The 25,310-nt window shown below is 38.3% G+C and overlaps 1 protein-coding gene across 3 annotated transcripts in view; it reads right to left on the minus strand.

The window, feature by feature from the left end:
- LOC120529567 (dnaJ homolog subfamily C member 13) overlaps positions 1-25,310 on the minus strand; it is a 301,442-nt gene that overhangs the window by 226,508 nt on the left and 49,624 nt on the right. The gene's annotated exons all lie outside the window — the stretch shown is intronic.

Raw genomic sequence — 25,310 nt, forward strand, 5'->3', positions numbered from 1 at the left:
CCGTTCATGTAATTTTGCACAGTTCTTTTATATAAGAAAAGACCTCCATAAACTTGGATATTATTTTCTGCACTTAGATGATTTAGTGCTAAAAAGAACAGCATTAAACTTAGCAATTCACTAGTTTATAGTAAATTTCAAGTCTGCCTGGGATTGTGACTTGGTACAGACCTAGAGATTTAGAAGTGATTTTCAACTGATATTCTGACCGGCAGACATCAATTGTTTTTTCTGCAGGTGTTAAGAAGTATCTTCTGAATGTATCCAATGTGCCTGTATAATATGTACTAGAAGAAACTCCTTATTAAATTATAATAGTAACTGTGAAATTGAGAAGGTATATGGGTAACTTAAATAATCCATGATTGTTTATAAAGTACTCACACAACTGAATGTGGATATACAGTGATCCCTCTCTATATTGCGCTTCGACTTTCGCGGCTTCACTCCATCGCGGATTTTAAATGTAAGCATAATTAAATATATATCACAGATTTTTCGCTGGTTCGCGGATTTCTGCGGACAATGGGTTTTTTAATTTATGGTACATGCTTCCTCAGTTTGTTTTCCCAGTTGTTTTCATACAAGGGACGCTACTGGCGGATGGCTTAGAAGCTACCCAATCGGAGCATGTATTACGTATTAACTAAAACTCCACAATGATATACGATGTGCTTCTCGCGCGGTGCTTGATTGTTTGCTTTTCTATGTCTCTCTCACTCTCTCTGCCTGACGGAGGGGGTGTGAGCAGAGGGGCTGTTTGCACAGAGGCTGTTTGCCTACAGGACACGGACGCTCCTCTAAAAAATGGCGCTTTATCGCGGTGCTTCGGCATACTTAAAAGCACAAAAGCACGTATTGATTTTTTGATTGTTTGCTTTTCTCTCTCTCTCTCTATAATTCTCTGCTCCTGACGCGCGCACTCCTTTCAAGAGAAGATATATTTGCATTCTTTTAATTTTGAGAAAGAACTGTCATCTCTGTCTTGTCATGGACCACAGTTTGAACTTTGGACTAAAGGGTGTTATTTCATGTCTAGAGGGCTCTAATAATGTTAACAGTGTGGGAGAGTTTATAAGGGCTTAAAATATATAAAAATAACCATACAAACATATGGCTTCTACTTCGCAGATTTTCATCTCTCGCGGGGGGTTCTGGAACGCAACCCCCACGATCGAGGAGGGATTACTGTATTGTAAACTAGATTGAAAAGATAGCTCTGCCTGTTTTAGTCAGTCTGGCACATTGCATCTTTGATCACTGTCCATTCCAGGAAAATATTCCCGATTACAACATAAGATTTACTTACTAGAATTAATAGTCTGCTCATAAACAGTGTAGTAAAGACAGGCAATGTAATTATTAGAACAGAGCAAAACAAAAATCTACTGCAAGGGCAAGCAACTGTATTAAGTACTTCAATCACTTCAGAACCACATTTTTGCTTTCTTGCCATCTGTCAACCAGTAAAGTATAAAAGCTCACAACTCCAGACTTAAAAACTTTTCCTTCCTTAAAGGGGTAAATCTCTTTAAGTACACATTCCTTATACATCTTCGTAAAACAGGTGTACTTTGTATTGTATTTAAAATTACAAATATGTTAATTATGCAATGAAGAACTTACTCTTTGATTAGTTTAATTTTTTTGGTACATTGTATTAATCCTCAAGGGGAAATTGTCTTTTCGCATGACCTTTGGAGGTCAGAGTGCACAGTCAGCCATTGTACAGTGCTCCTGGAGCAACTTTCAGATTAAGGGCCTTGTGGAAGGGCCAAATGGAGTAGAATCCTATCTGGCAGTAACAGCATTTGAACCAGCAATTCTACTCTTTTTTTTTTCCATTCAGAAAGAAATATAAGATTAACCTAAATCTCTCAAATCTAATACCTTGAAGATATATTTTTAAGGTAGAAAAATATTAAATATTTTATACTAGCAAAATACCCGCGCTTCGCAGCGGATAAGTAGTGTGTTAAAGAAGCAATGAAAAAGAAAAGGAAACATTTTGAAAATAACGTAACATGATTGTCAATGTAATTGTTTTGTCACTGTTGTGAGTGATGAGTGTTGCTGTCATATATATACAGTATATATATATATATATATATATATAAATATGTATATATAAATATATATATATATTTACACACACACATAAACGTATATATATACGTATCTATACATATACACATATATATACACACACACATATATACATACATATATATCTACATATATACACATACATATACATACATATCTACATATATACACACACAGCTATTTCGTATCAGTGCAATACGCTGCTTGTTAAAACGGATAACTCCCGCTCTTACGTGCAAGTCTGCGTGGATATTATGAACTATCGATTTGTTCAAGTTCTATTTAAATTTTAAATAGAAGGAATTTTTATTTAGTCGACAGAAATATCTTTGGTAGGAATGGTAAAAACAGACAGGAATATTATTTGTGAATAAATCAACTCAAACCTTAAACAACTTATAATATTTTGCTCTCCATAAAAATATATCCTGTCTAAATTATACAAGTTAGAAATAAAGTAAACGTTAAAAGAACAAACATTCAAATTTCTTTACTCTTATGTAATTTTATATAAAAATAAACTTAGATTTTAAATATCCCAAAAGATTTTGCTCTCCATAAAAATATATCCTGTCAAAATTATACAAATTCAAATATGAACATGCTGCATAACAAAACCTGGAAATATAAATAAAATGTGTTCCTTTCAGCAATAACAAATCAAATCATTCAGTTGTCTTTGCTCATATGTCATTTTAGAGCTGGACGCCTGGCATCTTTTTTGGCAACAAGTTCGTTTATGTTTGGTGTGAGGTTCTGTGTTGTGGAGATTCTCAGGATGGATTGCAGGTGCTCATCAGTGAGGCGACTCCTGTGTGCTGTTTTGTTAGTCTTTATCACTGAGAAGAGCTTCTCACACAGATATGTGCTACCAAACATGCACAAGGTTCGAGCCGCATGTAGACGGACTTTTTGTTCTTCAAAGTCACCAAAGCGCCGTGCAAACTCAGTGCGCTCAGTTTATCAGCAAAGTGCGATTTGGGAACACCGTAGTGACGACTTGGTTTAACATTACTTGGCAACAGGGAAAGTGGGGCAAGTTGCACTGGTGCATTTGTGTCTCCCATAAAAGCAGCTTCACTTGAAATCACTTTGTGATTGTGCACGGGTAAAACGTCCGCTGAAGTGTCAGATTCTTATTTAATTCTTCTGCTTTCTGTATCTTCTGCATTGCATTCAGGTTACCCTGATGTTTTGTCTCATAGTGCCGTCTTAGATTAAATTCTGTAATTACAGCCACATTAGCTCCACAAATGAGACACACGGGTTCAGTAAACATATACTCAGCCTCCCATCGGTTTTAAAGGCTCTATTTTCAGAATCAACTTTTCTCTTCAGCATCGTGTGAGCTAGCTTCGCAATAACTTGCAGCATCATAAGCTAGACTTGATTAACGCGTAAGTGTTCGCAAGGCAGCTGAAGCGCTGCATTATGGGATCTGTAGTTTATTGTGTTACCAGCGCTTCATATACCCGGGCCATTAATAACAATAATACAGTATATAAAATGATCTCGCAGGCCGGATATAATTACACGCCGGGCCGGATGTGGCCCGCCCTTGAGTTTGACACATATGGACTAAATAGAACTTGAAAAGATATATTTTTTCAAATGTGATCGCAATTCAGATAGAGTTGACGCAAGCACTACAGCCTGCATGCCTCAATAAGTCATCCTCCCTCGCTCTTACTTTTTACCGCTCATCTAATGAATACACTGAGTATGGCTTTACCAAAACAATCATTGATGGCTAATAAAGTATCCATTATTCGAGTATGTAGATCGGGATATATATATATACATATATATATACCCGCGATCGCAGCGAGAAGTAGTGTGTTAAAAAGCTAGAAAAGAAAAGGGAACATTTTAAAAATAACGTAACATGACTGTCAATATACAGTATTTGTTTTGTGAGTGTTACTGAGTGTTGCTGTCATCAAGGATTTGATTATCATTATTTCTTTCAATCAGGTTGTATTTGTAGGATGTGTTGTGTTCAAGTTACATTCCGTGTTTGTCAATCGCTGTAAAGATGACAGGTTTCATTCATCGATTCTTTCTTACTGCATCAATAAACAGCTCGCCTTCTTCTTTATCTGAGACCTGACACACTGCATGCACGGGTTTTTTACACTGTCTTCCTTTAGGGGACATTGACTTTTTCCACGTGTGCTTTGTTTCCGCAGTAGCTGGATTTATGAATATGCTTGTATGTATCAGACGCTTCATATTTTTTTGCTGCCTTTTCAATTGTGTAATTCGTTTTGTTCAGCACTCTTTGGAACTGTTGCTTTTATCTGTGCACTGCGCCAGTTCACGGAGCCGCTCGTGTACATGCATCGAAGGTTCCCAGCTGTGCTGGTGCCATCTCGCTATGTCCATGGCTGTATTTAATGTTACCTTAGTCCTGGCACTTAAAACTTTCTCTCGCAGTTTCGCTGAGTTTGTGCCAAACACCACCCTGACCATCTCATCTTCCTCTGCATAAGCACAGTCCTTCACCCGTGAATATTTAGTGGAGTTTGCTATTGATTGCCGCTGACGGACGGCCTTATATGGGCAGGCACTAAATTACAAACGCCAGTGGCAGCCTGTCTATGAACTTAATTTAAAGTGTAGGTTTACATCGTGCTTTGGTTCCGAAGTAGCAGAACTCATGAATATGGTTGTATATGTCACTCGCTCGCTTCTTATTGTTTCGCTGCCTTCTCAATTATATAATGCATGTTTTCTTCAGCGCTTTTGAGGTCTTCCTGGTTTTCTATGTACTGCGTGATTACGGGAGGCGTGATGATGTCACACTAAACTCCGCCCCACGGTTTCAAGCTCATCTCCATTACAGTAAATGGAGAAAACAGCTTCCAGTTATGACCATTACGCGTAGAATTTCGAAATGAAACCTGCCCAACTTTTGTAAGGAAGCTGTAAGGAATGAACCTGCCAAATTTCAGCCTTCCACCCACACGGGAAGTTGGAGAATTAGTGATGAGTCAGTGAGTGAGTGAGTGAATGAGGGCTTTGCCTTTTATTAGTATAGATACCATATTTCACAGACATTTTACAAAGCAATTTGCATTATTCTACAAATTAGAGCTTAAAGCAGCATATAATGCACAGTAAACTCATACCAACAAATATCACAATTGTAAAAGGTAAACTATCCAAGAAGCTTGTTCATAAACATGTACTGGAATTTTGAACTGGTGTTCCATAGTAATTCTTTAGTAACAACTCTTATGATTATCAGAGGAGAATGATGGAAATCAAAGCAAGATAACTTTAAAAATGAGACATTCAGTGACAAAAAATCAGTTTAAGGCACTTCCAATATTTCTGTTACTTTAAGTACTGTGAAACCACAGATCCCAACATAATTTCTAAACATATTCAGCACATTTTAAGATGAATGATTGTTATTATTGCGTTATTTTCTTCTGGTTCACAAACTCCACACACAAAAAAAAAGCTTCACTATTGTTGAACTTGTCTTTCTTCCTTCCAACGGAAAACACTTATTAAAAGAACAAAAAAGGTTTGAGCTGCAACAAAAACAGAATTAGAAATCATCACTGAAGCAGCAAGCAAACTGCATGAGCTGCCTTTCCAGTTTAACTTATTAGTGTGCTATACAACTGGAAAATAACACAAAAGACGTCTGTTCATTTCCAAACATATAGGACACTTAATTTATACTTTAAACAAGAACATTCAAAACAATTTTAAATGTGTACATGGCATCTCTGAATTTGAAAAAAGTTGTAAATTAAATTTATCCCTGCTTCAACTTAAAGCACAAATCACTCTTCCTTGCTTGTATTATATCACAATATATTTATCAACTTAAGTGCATGTGTTGGTTATATATGGCTATTCAACTGATGAAAATTAAACTAAATTAAACTTCATTTATGGTTAATATTTAATACAAAAGATTCTATGTCCAAGGATCCTTCCAGGAGACAGCCCTAAATTACAGCCTTGACCCTTAAAAATGTATTTCTCTCTCTTCGAAAATCGTTCAAAGTTTTGTCCTTTATCTGCACATATTATTCTAAAACAAACCCATGGAATAAAAACTTAAATGCTCCCTTTATAAATAATTTTAAAATAATAAACTGAAATGTCTTGATTAAATTTAAATTATTGTCTACTTTCCTACTGCTATCTAAAACAAAGTATCTAACTTCACTATGAAATTACCCTATACTAGGACTACACTGGTCTCTTTAAATTTTCTTATGATTTTAACCCAACTACATGAGTGTATAAAACAAGTAAAGGCCAGTATACAAATTCTCAAGCAAAGGTCAATGAGCTCCATGTGAGAGGAAGCACATGGAAAACAGTATAAAATTTAGGATTTTATTAAATATTGCAAAGCTGCTGGACCAGATGGATTATAACCTCAGGTGCTGTATATCTGTGCCTGAGAGTTGTCTGGAGTTTTCACTAAAATCTTCAACTCATCCCTGAAACATGCAACCATCCTACAGGTTTACATAAAGACCACCTTTGTACCGCACCCAAAAAGCCTGGGTAACTGCCTGAATGACTACAACCCAGTTTCCCTCAATTCAGTGGATATGAAATGTTCAGAAAATCTTGTGCTATAATATATCAACATCATTGTGTCTCTCTGAACCTTCTGCAATTTGCTTATTGGATAAACAGATCTGTGAATTATTCTATATCACAGACCCACTAAACCTCTTCATCACTTATATGGACAGAACATGTATGTTCAGATGTTATTTATTTAAGAAACTCCCTCTATAACTGGATAGTGAGCTTTTTAACAGCTAGAACTCACACAGTTAGGATAGGCAAAAAAAACATCACCATTGTTGCTGAATACTGCACCTCTTCAAGGCTGCTGTTTTTGCCCAAAGCTGCACTCACTTTTATTTATGATTGTACAACCAGAGAAGACACTAATCATATAATTAAATATGTGGACGATACCATAGTCATTAGTCTCATTAGGGCTGCAACAATTAGTCGATGTAATCGACGACGTCGACTACAAAAAATCGTCTACGCGGATTTTTTATTGCCGACGTGTCATAAACAGAACCTTCAATAGAGGCTCCAGTCACAAAGAGCCACATTGGTTTTTGTAACTGCAATGCACTACATGAACGTCTGGGGGCAGTATCATTTGTTATTGTTTGTCAAGACTGCACACAATCCTACCAACAAAGAAGAACGTCTGAGGAGAAGAAGAATGTAGAGAAAAATAAACGTGGTTGCAATGGCGAGTCAGATAGAGGAGGGGGAAGGAGATGCAAAAAAATTTCAGACAGAAACTTTCTTAAGTGTGGGAGCACTTCACTGAAAAAGAAAAAAAAGTTGAATGCAGATTATGCAAAGTGGAGCTTTCTTTTCACAGCAGCACCATTGCAATGCATAAGCATCTGAAATGCAAGCATCCTGGAGCTGTGATGCCGCCGTCTCTTGAGAGGCAAGTTTTAACGAGTAAAGTTAGTGTCACATGTTAACACTGATGTTTATACTATAATGTGTATATCAAGGTTTCGACAATGATAGTTAACCCTTAAACCGACACATACTTGGGAGTTAATGCACCCCTGGACGCCAAATACTTTTTAAATGTCTTAATTCACAAAGAAAATGTGAAATTGTAATGGAACACATTTTTTTTCATGAAAAGAGCATCACAATTACTGCAACACTGAGCATTTTAAACACTGCAAATGAACTGTAAAAAATATATTAAAAAAAACTATTGCAATAATCTGTTATTATATGTTCAAGGGGCAACTGAAGCCATTGATGAAATTCATTAAATCACCGAGCCAACTGCGCTTGAACTGGCTGCACACAAACACACACTTTTGCTGTGTTTGTGCCAAACACTATTCTATCTGTGACCATCTCATCTTCATTTGCATAAGCACAGTCCTTCACCAGCAATTTTAACTCAGTTACAAAGTGATCAAAAGTCTTGTTTATACCCTGCGTCGTCCTCAGTGAATTTGTATCTTGCGAATATCGAATTCGTCTTAGGCATGACAAACGCCAGTGGCAGCGTATCTATGAACTTAATTTAAAGTTAAGTTTTACACCTTACTTTCCTATTCGTTTGCATAAGCACAGTCCTTCACGAGCAATTATTTAATGTTAGCTCAGACCAGGCATTTAAAAGTTTTCTCTCGCAATTTTGCTGAGCTTGTGCTAAACACTATTCTATTCCTGACCATCTAATCTTTGTTTGCATAAGCACAGTCCTTCACCACCAATTTTAACTCAGTTACAAAGTGATCAAAAGTCTCATTTAAACCCTGGGTCCTCTCAGTAAACTTGTATCTTGCAAATATCGTATTCGTCTTAGGCATGACAAACGTAAGCGGCAGCGTGTCTATGAACTTAATTTAAAGTTAAGCTCTACACCTTGCTTTCCTATTCATTTGCATAAGCACAGTCCTTCACTCGCAAGTTTAACTCCATTACAGCAACTTTAACTCCGTTACAAAGTGATCCAAAATCTCGTTTATACCTCGTGTCTTCTCATTAAACTTGTATCTCACGAATATCGTATTCATCATAGGAATGACAAACGCCAGCAGCAGCGTGATTATAAACTTAATTTAAACTTACAATTTACACCGCGCTTTGTTTCTGCAGTAGCTGCACTTATGAATATGCTTGTATGCGTCACTCTTTTCATATTCTTTTGCTGCATTCTCAATTGCGTAATGCGTTTTTTGTTCAGCGCTCTTTGGAGCTCTTCCTTGTTCTCTACGTACTGCATTCGCAGTCAGTTCAAGTGAGACGCTCACTTGTGTGATCTTGTGATGTACACGGCTTATTTAATGTTAGCTAAGACCCGGCACTTAAAAGTTTCTCTCTTTGTTTGCATAAGCGCAGTCCTTCACCCACGAATATTTACCTTATATGGGCAGGCACTCAATTACGTGGGAGGCGTGATGATGCGGACGCTAACTCCGCTTCACATGGCGACCGAGCTGCAGGCTATGGCCGTATATATGGTCGAAAGTAGGTTCCACTTATGACCGTTATGCGTAGAATTTCGAAATGAAACCTGCCTAACTTTTGTAAGTACGCTGAAAGGAATGAGCCTGCCAAATTTCAGCCTTCCACCTACACGGGAAATTGGAGAATTAGTGATGAGTCAGTGAGTCAGTCAGTCAGTGAGGGCTTTGCCTTTATTAGTATAGACTAGTAGAATACCAAGGCCAGAAAGGAGAAGTAGTGTGTTAAAGAAGGTACGAAAAAGAAAAGGAAAAATTTTTAAAATAATGTAACATGGTTGTTAATGTAATTGTTTTGTCATTGATATGAGTGTTGTTCTCATATCTATCTATATATATATATCTCTATCTATATATATATATATATATACCGCGCTTGGCAGCGGAGAAGTAGTGTGTTAAAGAAGGAAAGAGAAAGAAAAGGAAACATTTTGAAAATAACGTAACATGATTGTCAATGTAATTGTTTTGTCACTGTTATGAGTGTCGCTGTGATATATATATATAGCAAAATACCCACGCTTCACAGCGATGTCATGTGTTAAAGAAGTTATGAAAAAGAAAAGGAAACATTTTAAAAATAATGTAACATGATTGTCAAAGTAATTGTTTTGTGTATTTGGCAGCGCCAGGAAGTTGTTTTCGCAGCTGCATCAGAAAATGTACCACACGTCTGACACGCCTCCTTTTTACTGTTTTCTCACAGCTTGGATTGCTGCTGTCATATATACATACACACACACACACACACACACACATACATATATACATATACATATCTTCATATCTACATATCTACATATACACATATATATATATACATACATACCTATCTACATCATATATACACATACATACATACATACATACACACACAAATTATATATATGTGTGTATGTATGTATGTATGTATGTATGTATGTGTGTGTGTGTGTGTGTATGTGTGTATGTATATATATATATATATATATATATATATATATATATATATATATACACATACATATACTTGTGTGTATGTTTGTATGTGTCTATATGTGTGTGTATAGGTTTGGTCACTGAGTGCAAGGGAAAAATAATAAATTATAGTCTATAAGTTATTAAACAGTAAAACATTAACGCTTTTAAGAAGTACAGGTACATTGAAATTACATTTTCTATGTGAACGCTCAAATTTGTGCCTCTGGTAATGTGCCTTACCGCATTTAAAGAAAATTAGTTTTGTGTCCTCTGCAGTGTTAAGAGAGAAAGGCTTTGGTTTGGGATAAAAGGAAAAAGGTGTAAAGAAAGGAAAGTTGCCTTTTTCTTTTATATAGTATAGAGAGATGTGTTCGCTGACGCTATGATCGCCTTTTGGGGACAGTCGCGTGGGTCTTGTGTAGACTGGTGAGACGCCCCGCCATTAATCGGCTGTGATGGCACTGTCAGTCCTCCACTCGTGCGTGTCTTCATAATTCGAGGTGAGGACCTGATAATCGTGATACGTGCAAAAGAAAGTGTGAATGCCTTAATATTATTTTGCCGTGGTGTAGAAAAGGGGTCCCGTGTTTGCACTTGTCTGGGCTATAGCGCAGGGGAGGATGAAAAATTAAAAGTGCTCACTTTGACTTAAGGCAGAAGCGCAGTCAGCGCCTCAAAGGCCGGCACAGCTATGCACGCTGGCTGCTCGACTTTTGCTGGGCAGGAGACCCCAGTTTTGCAGACACGCTCATGATATCAAAAGTCTCAGCCTTTTGGAGGTCATTCATATATATATATAGCAAAATACCCGCTACCAGAGCGAGAAGTAGTGTGTTAAAGAAGTAATGAAAAGAAAAGGAAACATTTTAATAATAACGTAACATGATTGACATTGTCATGAGTGTTGCTGTCATATATATGCCTGCCTAAATAAGTCACCCTCGCTTTGCTCTTACTTTTTACCGCTCATTTAATCATGGCTAGTGGCGGAAAAATTATAAAATGGAAGGAGGATGGCTTTACCAAAACAATTATTGATGGCTTAATCGATTATTCATAAAGCTTGAATTGGTGATCTGTTTTTCTGTGTTAACCTCATATTTTTTCATACTTCTTCTCAAACTAAGGTGGTGCGAGGGTAAAATGAATCGGGATGCACTGATCAATGTAATCGTGTACCAGGAAATCATGCATTGACAAAAGCTCCCTTTGCTTGTAATGCAAAGTGTGATTAAATGCATTATTTTTAACGCTATGGAGCACATGCATCAAGCTTCTCAGCTGTGCTTGTGCTAAGAAAAGGAAAGATTTTAAAAATAACGTAACACGATTGTCAATGTGACCTTTTGTAAGTAGTGCCTGGAGGATTCAGTGTGTAGAAACTCTAGAGACAGCGTGTGTATTAACTTGTGGATTTTTCTGTGAGTATTTGGTGGCAGTCTGACGAAGTTGCTTCGGAAGACAGCGTTAGCCGCGGAGCTCAGCTCAGAGCAAAATGAGGTGGGAGGGGAGATGATGACGTGACTCCCCCACCTGCCTTAACTGTCAATCCCCCACAAACACAGTCTCGGAATTTGCATAAGCACACCCTTCACCTACAATTTTAACTTAGTTACAAAGTGATCAAAACTCTCGCTTATATCCCGCCCTCTCATTAAACTTGTATCCCGCATTACCTGTGGGCATGTGAAACGCCAGCGGTAGCCTGTCTATGAACTTAATTTAAAGTTTAGGTTTACACCTTGCTTTCTTTCCGAGCTGGCAACACTCATGAATATGGTAGTATATGTCACTCGCTCACTTCTTATTGTTTCGCTGCCTTCTCAATTATAAAATGCATGTTTTCTTAAGAGCTTTTTGGAGGTCTTTCTGGTTTTCTACGCACTGCGTTGACAGTCAGTTCACGTGATTACGTGGGAAGCGTGATGATGTCACACAAAACTCCCCCACGCCATTCCAGCTCAACTCCATTACAGTTAATGGAGAAAATACCTTCCAGTTATGACCATTAGGCGTAGAATTTCGAAATGAAACCTGCCCAACTTTTGTAAGTAAGCTGTAAGGAATGAGCCTGCCAAATTTCAGCCTTCTACCTACACGGGAAGTTGGAGAATTAGTGCTGAGTGAGTGAGTGAGTGAGTGCTTTGCCTTTTATTAGTATAGATATAGATTAGCTTGTTACATATTTTAGTCCTTTTTTTATTTTGGCATAATATAGTATATGATGTGACAAACTACAACACTTTTCCTTCAGAGTTTGATGATTAAAACATTTTTTTTCTGTCTGCAAAATCATTCTTGTGTATTCCTGCTACCTCTACTCCCTCTGAGCATCTATTCTCAGCAGCTGGGAACATTGTCTCAAAGAAGAGAGCCAACCTCACACCACAGCATGTTGAAATGCTCATGTACCTGCACTGCAATCAGGAATATATGAACTGAAACTTTTATAAACCGTACATTATTGTTTTATTTTATTTGTATTGAAGCTTTATTTAAACTTTTGGACTTTAAGACACACCAGTGGCCATTTTTGGTTAAGTTAAATGCACTTTTTTTGTTAAAGACTATGTGCACTTTAGTTTGTATTGTTTAATGTATTTCTTTTTTATTGTGATGGGCACCCTAATATACAACATTCAATTTTTTTTATTATTATTATTTTCAAATTCATATGTTTCACTTGTTGTTTTTTTAATTTGATTATTATTAATTTTAATTGTGTTAATGCAGAGACATCAGGGTGACATTCACAGGTGGACAGACGTGAGCATATGAGGTAAGACATGCACTGGAGCACAGAACAGGATGTGCAACCACAGGTCGCAGGCATCAAAATAGTCAGGCATGAAATAATTGTGACTAATCGGAAAAAAATTGAACGATTAGTCAACTACCAAAATAATAATTAGTTGCAGCCTTGTCTCATTAGGAACAATGACGAGACTGGGTACTATCAGGAGATAAACAAAATGGCAAACTTGTGTCACATCAACAACCTAATATTGCACATAAACAAAGCCGAAGAAATGATTCTGGACTTCAGGAGGAAAGGGATGACCACTCACCAGTCTGCACTGAAGGAGCAGTGGTGGAGTGAGGGAGCAATTTCAAATTTCACAACCTGCTGCATATACAGAAACATACAATGGTGAACTTCTCCATCAGCACTAAGATTGTGTACTAACAAAAGGGATCATAGTCTGGTGAGGCAGGAGATCATTACAAAGGGTGGTGAAGTTCAGTGCCTCACCAGAGAAAGAATCTATACTGTAAATGTTAATCGCTGCAGAAACAGGACTAATTTTTTTTTAGAATTTCAGAAAAATAAAATTAACAATTAAATACTCACTTCTTAGTTAGACATCTATAAAAATCAACTAACTTGAACAGTTGAATCATAAATTGAACTATTTGTGATAAGACAGCATACTGTTTGTGAGAAGACAGAACCTGGACATTACATTTGAAAATGCGGTGTATTTAAGGAAATTCAGCTTTGTTGTGTTTAAAAGAATACACCTACTAGCGGACAGTGACTAAAAACTGATTAACGGGAAATGTGCCAAATCCAACAGCTGCTTTTAAATTGTAGCAAATTAAAAAGGCAAATACCTGGATGATGTGTGTCCCTCCAGCATTACAGGGATTCACAGAGAAGAGAGGCAAATCCAGTCCAATCAGCAGTTAGCATAAGGCAAGCACAAGATCAGATCGGAAAGCAAGTTCACAATAGCACAATGGGCCAATTTACTCATATGTTGAACTAACTCTGTATAGAAGGATTCACTAAAAACACACTTCAGGTTTATTTTGGTGAGGTACCATGCAATAAGAGTAATACAAACTACACTCTATTTAGAAGACAGTAAGCTCATTTCATTACTATGTGTTACAGGATTGAATATAAAATTATATTAATAAGCTACAAAGCTTTAAATGGCCTTGCACCAGACTATATCAGTGACCTTCTAAATCACTATGCTCCTGTTCGCCTACTAAGGTCCTCTGATTCTGGTAATCTCATTGTGCCACACACTAACCAGCACTCTATGGGTGACAGGGCCTTCAGCTCCATAGCACCCAGACTTAGGAATGACATCCCGAAATTAATTAGATCAGCTGACTCCATTTATTTTTTTAAAAAACAACTTAAAACTCATCTATTTAGGAAGGCTTTTAACTTAATGTAACATCCTGCCCTTTCTTTCAGTTTACCTCTCTGTCCAGGTGCTCAGGATAATTTGTGTGTCTGTTATATCACAAATTAGGTTATTTGTTAAGTTTTTCTTTTAGTATTGAATTTAGTATTTTACTCTGGTTTATTGTCCTTTATTCTATTTAATGCTTTGTTATCTGTTTCACTGTTCTATTCAGGAAAACATTTGTATCCAATGTTACATATACCCTGCTATTTTATTCCTAAGACGCTGTGAAGCGCCTTGAGCATGGGAAAGGCACTATATAAATAAAATGTATTATTATTATAAAAAAAGTATTTACCCTTAAGGTTAATACTTGTCGAAGGCCCTCTAGCAGCAATTACAGCACTGAGACTTCTTAGTAAGTCTCTACAAACTTTACACACCAGGATGTGCGAAGTTTATTCCATTCTTCCTGGAAGGTCCTCTCAAGCTCCATTAGACTTGATGGAATTGTCTGTAAACTACAAACTTCAGGTCACTCCACACATGTTCTATGGGGTTTAAATATGGGCTTTGGCTGGGTCGCAGTAACAAAATTGTCCTGAACCTACTCCAGGTATTGTCTTGGCTGTATGATTCGGGTCATTTTCACGCTGAAAGGTGAATCATTGCCCCACTCTGAGGAGGCATGCACTCTGGAATCCTGCTGAGATGGTCGTCCTTCCAAAAGGTTCTCCTGTCTCAGCAGAGGACTTCTGAAGTTCTTTTAGAGTGAACATTGAGCTCTTTGGCGACTCCCTGCCCATGGCCATTCTTGCCAAGTTTCTCAGTTTGGCCACATAGCTATCTCTAAGAAGACTTCCCTTGGTTCCAAACTTCTTCCATTTTGCAATTATTGAGGCCATCATGCTCCTGAGAACACTTAAAGCTTTAAAAATTGTTTTATACCCTTACCCTGATTTAAACCGCATCATAATTTTATTGAAGTTTGCAGACAGTTTGTTGAACGTCATGGCTTGTTTTTTGTCCCGACATGCAGTGTAAATAGTGAGACTTTACATACACGCGTGTTTCTTTCTAAATGATGTCCAAGCAAATCAATTATACCACAGGCATATATATGTTTTCACTTTGTCATTATAGGATATTAAGTGTACAATTTGCAAAAGTGTCAAATTTATCTATTTGAAATTAAATCTAAACACAATAAAGTGTACAGGATGTGAAGGGGTCTGAATACTTTCTGAATCTACTGTATATTTGTAACATAATCAACATACAGTACTAAAAAACCCAACTAGTGTCCAGGAGTAATTAAAATACTATAAAAACACAAAATTTGTATGGGTTCTATTGTACACACTGACTATTTGTCAAAAGCAAAAAATGTGTAAAATTTGGTATTAACTACAAAAATTGTCAAATGTTAAGGTAACAGCACACAGATGACACTATTGCACACTCGATCCTGTAAAATTTAAGGGAGTAAATTCCTTTTCCAAAATGTTAAATCATATTACAATAAAAAGTACAAATTAAAGAAAAAATAAAATGAATTTTAAATTGAAATTGATTACATTCACCTCAGTAGAAGATATCTTATTGTAATTCACAACCACTTAAAATGTATAAAAATAGGGGTAAAGTATATAAATATTAACCGCCTGAATTAATCAGAAAGCTGAATGTATCACATCTCCAATTTTGACAATAATTTGTAGTAATAAAGATAACAAGTTTGTTTAATATTCTGAAGATTAGTTGAATCTCTGAACAAAATGAAAAGCTGCTACAAAAATGTTATACAAAGCCTAGAAAAAATGTGATTGTTGTAAATATTTTAAAGCACTCTCAACCTCACCCACAGGTTTGGTTTTGTCAAACCAGAAAAACAATTAAAAAAAAAAAAAAAAAAGTAAAAACAGAAATTTCATCTATTCACCAATATTCTCATGTACTGTACTTCATATGAAAGTTGCAAGCTTTAGGGCACAAAACAGACCTTCTTGACATGGAATGTTAACTGTCACAGGAAACACACAAACCACTGCCATATAAATCTTCACAGAGGCAGACTAGAGACACCAACTGACTCAACATATCTTTGCACTATAGGGTGGAATTTGATGTAGTAAATGCATTTTTACCACTCTCTTACCAAATTCAAGTACTTAATTAGTGATGGTGTTATTAGTTAGTTATGCTTAAATGGTCATAAAACTACATAAAAACAAACTATTTTACGGCTTTCTCAGTTAAAGTAGCAAATATGCAGACAAAGAATGAATACCATGAATACTATAAAATTCTCTCTCTATGAAGACAAATCTTAATCTGTGATTTCTTTATGAAGATGCTCACATTGTTTTAATTTAAGCTAGTCAAAGGACAACCATAGCTAAAAAAGAAAAATTTAAAATAGAGAACTAGAATTTTACGATTAACCATTTTGTAAAGAAAACAGAACAATTTAAAGATTACTGGCTATGACCCCTTACAGTATCGGTGACAAGTCAAATCTTATCATGAGAAGGAACAGATGAAGTCTGCAAAAGTAAAAGCTGTAATTCATAGAAACAAAAACAATAACAACAAATAAAACTTTCAAGCTAAAGGATGAAATAATACACAAAGGCTTACTCAAACAGTTTGCATGGTGTCTGCAACTCACACATTACTTAACTCGAGCACACCATGTAAGTCATAATTAGTGAAGAGAGAACATTGCCGAGTTCGCTTCGCTACGAGTTCCCTGAAATCATGGAAATGTTCACGATATTCGCAGATCTTGGCAAAATGCATTACAGTCAATGGGGAAGGACTAACTGAATTAGATTTAACTAGATTATAATGGTGCAATCGTCTTTAAAGTATCCCTGAGGGCAAGGGAAACAAATGCAAACTATACTGAACTGATTATTGTGGCCAAAGAGGTGACCCGAGCTGTGCTGCAGCACTGCCAACCCCTGCACCATCGTGCCTCCCTGAGATCAAAGAAGAAAGAACATAGTCAGAGACTCACAATCATGTTTAGTCAAAACAAAGCAGAAATCTGTCAAAAGTAAAAAAAAAAAAAAAAATATGTATGTCATTTTATGTAGATTTATTTGAGAAACTATTACATTGTGTGCTTTTCGTCCTGCGGTAGGTTGGCACCCTGCCCGGGATTGGTTCCTGCCTTGTGCCCTGTGTTGGCTGGGATTGGCTCGATCAGACCCCCGTGACCCTGTGTTCGGATTCAGCGGGTTGGAAAATGAATGGATGGATGTGTGCTTTTCAGAAAAACAACCTGGCAGCTGCTCGCTGACCTGTCCCCACACAGTGTCAGTACGCAACCATAGACTGCTAACAATGCTGCAAAAGGGCACACAACAATAAGAAGATAAACTACTGCTCTGTATGGTTTTCAGAAAACTGAGTTTATCAGAAAAATATTCAACCGTGGGAGAAAAGGAAAAAAAAAAAAATCAGCCCTCAAAAAGTTTAAGGCAGAAAACGTGGTGCATGATGGAAACCACTGACTCATTGTGCTGAAGGCTCTCCAAACTCTCTGTGCTAATGTTTTGCACTTTTTCTTCTATCAAAAAGATAAAAATGTCTTGTAAATATTAATACATCTTTTTTTTTATTATTAATTCATAGAGTCTCCTGTGTTTTTGTCAGGCTCCTTCAAGGTTTGTTTTCATCCTGCACATGGATAATTATGTATGCATAAGGCATACGCCTCCTTCTCTTATATTGATGTGGAACTCCAAGATCGACCTGAACATTTGGCAAGTGCAACAAGCAGAGATAACCTGTTAATTATGCTGTACATGTTAAATAAAAATAAAAATTGAGAACCTCAATTATTTACTTATCTGTTAAAATCCTTAAATTGAGTACACCTACTATACACAGTATTAATATGCCTTTATGGCTTTACATTTTATAGCATTTGTTTTTATGAAAAATTTTAAAAACTGGTATGAATGATGATGCTATAGCAGCTCAACAACTGCCTTAGAACTTTTGATTTCCATGAAATCTGCATGTTCGGTGTATATCTACATGAGTTTTCTTTGCTAACCCCAAGTTTCTCCCAGTGTTCAAATATGCAGTGTCTCAGTCAGTAGACTTGTGATACTAAGAATACTAAGGTGCTACAAAATCTGTGGAAAACTGGGTCCTCTTGACTGTGACCACCCTCACTGCAACACTGAAAGCCCACTCAAACAATGCAACACAGCACTTCCAGTGCATACTGACCAAGCTCCTGGCTTTAATCCGGCCTTATCACCCAGAACTCCTTGGGGTCATTGGTGTACTTAGAATCATTTACACTGATGCGCCCAGGCAGTCAATCACTATGTGGTCCAGCTGCAGACAATGACTGCTGCTACTGTCACCCTGTATCAAACTGGTTCGTTGACGCTGGAAAAACTCCACACATCCATCAGATTGCCGCCACCACTATGGTTGCTACTGCTGTTGCTCTGATGGACATGTGGAGAGGCAGCGGGGAGACAAGGGTGGGAGTAGGCCTCAAGCAAATTGCTGGTAAGGACAGAATGGAGGTGACACATTCTTCGTTCCTGTTTGCTCCATTAACTCCCCCATCTTCTTTGTATTGGGGGTTCAAGTAGGGTGGCCACCCAGTAATCTTCCCTCTATTTTATAGCTTCAATCTGGGGGTCCCTCCTAAGGCATTGTAGGATATATGCAGCCATGTTGTAAAGGTGTCCCCCTGCCCACCACTTCCTGACTATCTTCTCCTCCTCCTCCTGCTGTTGATGCTCAATGACACCCACCCCCTGACAATAGGCACTGCTCTCTGCACCTGCTCATATTCCTGCTGTGAGCCCCATGCCGCCTCCTACTCCTCCTCCTCTTCCTCCTGGAGTGTCCATGCCCTGCCAGGCTGCCTACTGGGCATGTCCTCCTCTTCCTCGGCACCTTCTCCCACCTCGAGTCCTTTCCAGTAGGAACACCAGTGATGGCACATCATTCCAGCCAGGATTCTCCTGAATGACAAATTTAGTGGCCTAATCAAAAAGAGCCAGGACCTTGCAGAGCTGCCACTAATCCCTAGTATAATAACCCAGTGGTGGTGCTTGACTCTTGGACCTTGCTCCACCAGGCAGTGGATAATTGCCCTGCACTGTTCCCACAGCCGCTTCACCATGTACAGGGTGGAGTTCCACTGTGTTGCTGCATCACAAACCAATCTGTGGGGGGCAGGTGCTGGTGCTGCATTTTTGCAAGTAACACACTGGCAGTACAGGAGAAGCGAAAATGGCAGCAGAACCACCATGCCTTGCTCAGAAGCTCACCCTCTGCACCACGAGGATGAGCACATTAGCAAAACATGGCATGTGGGTCAATCTGACGAGTCGCAGGGTGGACAGGAGGTTGATGTCGTTGTCAGACACCACACTACCCATCTCAAGCTGCTCGGGGGTGTCATCCACCTCAGGACTTGATCCTGGAAGGCAGCCAGGATTGCAGGCAAAATATGGCTCCACTCACCCAGACACACCAGATCTGAGTGCTGGGACAGCCTTTCTGGCAAAATAATGGCGGCAGGGGATCTGCCAGGTGGGGATGCCACAACTCAACAGCTGACAGAAGTGGGCTGTGTATACCAGCTGATAGGACATGAGCTGCAGCACTAATGGTTTTACAAGATGCTCATTTAGATGCTGTATTTGGGAGTTTGGGAGGAGTCTATTACGCACCAGCAGTTGGGTGATGGTGGACAATTGCTGTACGCTAACAAGAGGGATAGGGGAGGGCGTGGAAGAGGAAGTGCTGCACACTGGCTACCTCTGAGTGTGGGCTTTTGCAGCCGAGGGCTGGCTTCCACTGGCAGACTCTGGTGCCAGGGAGTGCAAGCGGGCAACACATACCAAAGATAAATCAGAGGAGGCCTGCCCTATGCTGCCCTGATACTGATTCTATAGCAGCCTGTGGTGGTTTTTCATATGGTTGATGTGGTGGTAGTCCCCATATGGGAACCAGGCTGCCCCCAGTGTACCTTCTGCTGGCAGAAGTTGCAGACTACAGTGGCCAGATCCTCTGTCAATATGCTAAAATAGGCCCAGACGGGCAGTGTGCACAGCACCACACGGCTCATCATGGATCTGGGTGTCTGCTTCTGGCTACTGCCTGCCAGTGGCACTGCCTAACAAGACAGGATAGTGCCTAGCGCTGAGCCCTGTGTCAGTCCTGCAGCCCCTTTGTTGCCTCTGACACTACTGCCTCTGCATCTCACTACCAGAGCTGCTTCTCTGCGACTGGGTACGTGGCACCCATGGTTTGCTATTTCACCCTCCTCCTCTTCCACTGAGTCAGATCACAGCTTAACATAGTCAGCTATAAGAGGAACATGCAGCTGCTCCTCCCTTGCTGCCCGGGGTCTGCTACTCAGCAGGTAATGCACTGCCCCTGCCCCACTCAGTTCTCACTGGAAGTTCTCACTGTCATCCTTCCTAAATGTACCCAACACCTCCCCCAAAAGCTCCTGCCCATCACTTTCCAGGTATATTAGTGCCTCGTTTTTGACTTCTTCTCAGAGACCCCCAAAGGTGTGGGAACCTTTAAAGGATCTGGAGCCCTGGCCACAGGTTGTTGGCTGTACAGAATTGCTTTGGCTGCATAGCTGCTTGCTAGTGCTGGCCATCTCTGCAAGACTGACAGGTGGATGAGTTGGTGGTACCTCAGCCTCGATTAACTCCACAGCCACAGCCAGCTCTCCTTCCTCCAGCTTTCATGGTAATTGAATAGTTTTTTTTAACAGTGCTGCACAGAAAGCCACCCCCACACACACGTGCGAGCGCCTTTAACACTCAGACAATAGCACTGAACACCTAAGAAAAACAAAATTCCAGTAGCAATAAGTCCTTTAATTTATTTATTTGTCACTCGCTCACTCACTCTGAACTCTACCACTAAATACGTCCCACACAGTCTGTAATGATCAGCATTATATAGCCCTGGGGTAATCGGGGCGTGCCATCCAATGTTGGTTGTTACAGCTCCAGAGGATGGTGTGCTGGCTTAGCAAATCATTCTGGGACGACGAAAAAAGACCAACCAAATTATCAGTAAATAAATTGACAAACAAGGGTGAATGCGAACACAGCAAATTCGATGCGAATAGCGCTTTGTTGAAATTTGCTGATCAACACTAGTCATAATGATAATGCTCATTACTAAATGTGTATTCTTAGCCTATATATCCTCCAGAAAGGTATAATTCTCTGTTGATATGCTAATTAAATCAATGTAAATACAAAGGCAAATTTGGAGTGGCACACCATATATGGATACAAAGCTACAAAGTATACAGTAGTTATTCAGATTTAGTATGGCATACCTTCATTATTCCATAGCTAAATTACTAATAATCACTGTTTTTGGCAGTTTTGTTCTGGATTAGTTTAGTATTAAAATTAGGCAGCAACTCCTTGAGTAGTCTTACTGCCTTCCTTAAATTTAAATCCATCCAACAACTTGGTGAAACCATTTTACTATTACAAGGGTTTAAGGAGTTCATTTCTGCTGCATATACAAAAATATTGATCATTATTAGGCTTCATACTCACACTAGGTTGTATATTATAAGCTGAAAAATACAAATATATACACATTACTCAGCAAAAAAGTAATAAACAGAAAAAAGAACAGCCACAAAACTAAAATTTTACAGTACATTTTTGTTTTCCTAATAAGCTAACCAGGGTACATGATCAATTTACCTTTTTCTCCAAATGTATTGTTTGTACTGGTGGACAAAAAGTTAAAATCTGGTTTTATCTTGGACAGCATGTCTAAGAACTCTCCAGCTTGATTAAATACTGGTTTCAAACAACTGACTTTAGTAATGAGGTCATAGGAATATCAGCATACTGTGGACCACTCCTCTTATAAAGCTTTCAGTCTGTCTCTTACAGTGTTATGTCTTTTTTTTCTTTAAACACAGTTTACTGCAGCACTATTTCACATCAACTGCATATAAACAGAGGTCCAGATTCTAGTCACTGAACATCTAGCACCAATTTTTAATTCTTTATAGTGCTGCATTTAAAACTTATGAAGTCAATCCCAAAACCTTTTGATTAAAGCATGTGCTCGTATCAAATTACTTCATAACTTCACAGATAGTTAAATGGTGTCTAATAGAAGAGCTACTATATACAAAGTATTTTTTTAGAAATCAAACAGGAAACAACTGATACGAAGGCAGGTTGACTGAGCAGCTAAGGGAAATTATTTAAGCATATAAGAAACAGCAAGGCTGAAAATCTCCAAGAAATTTAATTGAATTAAGCATGTATGAGAATTCTTGTTATGTTATCTTGGTTAAGTCATAATATTTTACTGAGCACTTTTCGTATGCTCCAGCGGCCTCATGTATAACGCCGTGCGTAGAACTCGCACTATAACATGGCGTAAGCAAAAAAGCCGAAATGTGCTTATGCACAGAAAATCCAGATGCAGGAATCTGTGCGTACTCCAACTTCCACGTTCTTCCGCTACATAAATCCTGATCAGCGTGAAAAGTAACACTTGTGCACACGCTTTATGTAATGCCCCAACTCCACCCAGAATTACGCCTCTTTGAAAATGCAAATCAATATAAATCACCCTTAAGCGCAGCCTTCTGTGAAAAGACAATGGGAAAAGCATGGGGGAAAAATATAAGAATTTCAGCGAATACCAAGTGGAGGCAAAGGAAAAACATACTATTTGTTTAGTTAAACCGTGGTATAATCAACAAAAGGAAGTTGATCGAGTGACATAGCGTGTTGGAGAAACTTGAAAGCTCACGTTCACAAAATCGCACAGTGCCGGAAATAAAAAAGAAGTCACATATCAAAGTCGCCGTGAAAAGGCCAGTTGTAGCCCACTGTCTGAGTGTCATAAGAAAGCTTATTAGGGTACAGAGAAAAAAAGGCACACAGTGGGGAAAAAGCACAAAATGTCAACTTCAATCTCGAAATTTCCACTTTAATCATGTAGTTTACTTTGTCATTAAAGTAGAACATCATAAACTTTTATTAAAATCGTTTAATTAACCAGTTTCTCAAATCACATCGTAATTAAAGTAGCACGTTAAATGCTTTGTTTTGTATATGATCTTCTATGTGCTCTGTGTGTGTGAATCACTACTTGCTTCTTAAACCGGCTCTCTTTCTCCAACTGGACACAGAATCCATTACATTCATGAAATTACAGCTCTCTGAATAACTAAAATACTGAGATGTATAAGTGATATCATTTTTATGATGATACGAGTTAAAGCACGTTATTAAACATGGGTTTCACGGCGCAGTGATTGTGTGCGACGTTCGATTTAATAATTCATTGCAGCAGTACTCAGGGGCGGCTCTAGGCTTGTGGTGGCCCTGGGCAGAGGAAGAATCAGTGGCTCCTTCGCCCGCCAACGTCAATAAGGAAGCTTATACACAGTGGATGGCCACGTCCGTTGCAGACACTGCATAGCCGCCTCGTGCTCATGACACAAGCATTTAACTTTTGCCGAAATTTATCGCTGCGTTTTAGCTGTGTCGTTATTTTCTCTTTCTGTTTTATATTCAATATATATTGCCATGGCCGCCCCTGCAGTTCTTGCTTTTCTTTCTCCAAGTAACCGATTGCCACACAATCAGCTCTGTAACAGATGTTAAGCCATCTGTAAACTTTTTGAAGAATCGGTGTTCTAAGCTTAAGGGACATTGAAATATCTTCGTAGTACATGTTTAATTATTCCATCCTTCACGCCAGTCCCAGTGAAGAATATATATATATATTTAAATGAAGTTAAAGTTTTACCTGTATAATATAATAAACATATTTTGCTGCATTTCATCTTAAAAATGATATCGTCATCATATGTAAATACGCGCTTTATAAAGTGGTTCAGGTTGTGCAATATTATAACTGCAGTGCAAGTTTACAGTGAGGTAATTGTACTTATAAGTACAGACAGTTCTACAAGGAGCAATTATTGAGTGCGTTTATAGTTCTTGGGATGAAACTGTTCCTGAACCACGAGGTCCATACAGGAAAGGCTTTGAAACGTTTTGCCGTGGCTGAGGTAGCGTGTGCCTGATGCTGTATACCGATAATTCTCTTTCCGATCAGCTGCTGCTGTGATTCACACTCAGATACAGTTATATAAATACTCCGAGTGGTGCAGTGAGAGTAATATGGAAAAAGATGATCCGCTGTGGCAACTCCTAACGGGAGCAGCTGAAAGAAGAAGAAGGTGCAGTGAAAGTAACAACGCTAAAGCAGTTATGGTATTTGGAATACTATGGCTATTCCCTGGACCATTATATTGTTACAAGTTAATTACAATCAGATGCATTACACTAATAAACAATATGCGGTTAGTTTCAGTGTATTTATAAAAGCCGCATCAGGAAAATAAGGAGTAACCACACAGGAACAGTAGCACTGCTTTGACGCTGGGTGCCGCCAGTCTGCAAAACCGAGCGGAGAACTTGCGTACGACAAGGTATGAGGTACCGTGGAAAAGTGCGTGGCTTTACACATCGCGATTTGAATGTGGAAAAGTTCTTTCACAACATTTCTGTGCGTACGCACCGTTTATACATGAGGCCCCAGGTGTTTTAAACATAAGTTAAATTTATTTTTTAGGACTAGTAACTATTAAAATCAATACAAATCACCATATATCAACAATCTCCACTACAAATTGACTAACTGAATTTCAAATATACTGCTTTATTAATAGAGTCTCTGAAAGCAAAAACATGAATGCAAGACAGAATTTAAAATTGATAACAGGAATATGAAAAATTGTGTTTAAAACTGTAGTAGTCTTGCATAGTGAAAAAAAAGTTGCAAAAAGGACTGGCCTTAAGAAAACGTTTTGCACAGTGATGTAGATTATATTAAAAAATAAAACAAGCCTTTTGTGCAGTTGTAATCATTTTATTTTTGAAAGATAAATAAGAGACTCTGGAAATCCATTTGCAAAGAAGCAATAAAATAATAAAACAAAGAATTAAAAATGAATGAGAAACAACATTTGATCAAATGTCTTTCTGGATTGACAATATCAACATTATTA

The sequence above is a fragment of the Polypterus senegalus genome, chromosome 5, assembly GCF_016835505.1.
Source record: "Polypterus senegalus isolate Bchr_013 chromosome 5, ASM1683550v1, whole genome shotgun sequence".
Taxonomy (NCBI): Eukaryota; Metazoa; Chordata; class Cladistia; order Polypteriformes; family Polypteridae; genus Polypterus; species Polypterus senegalus.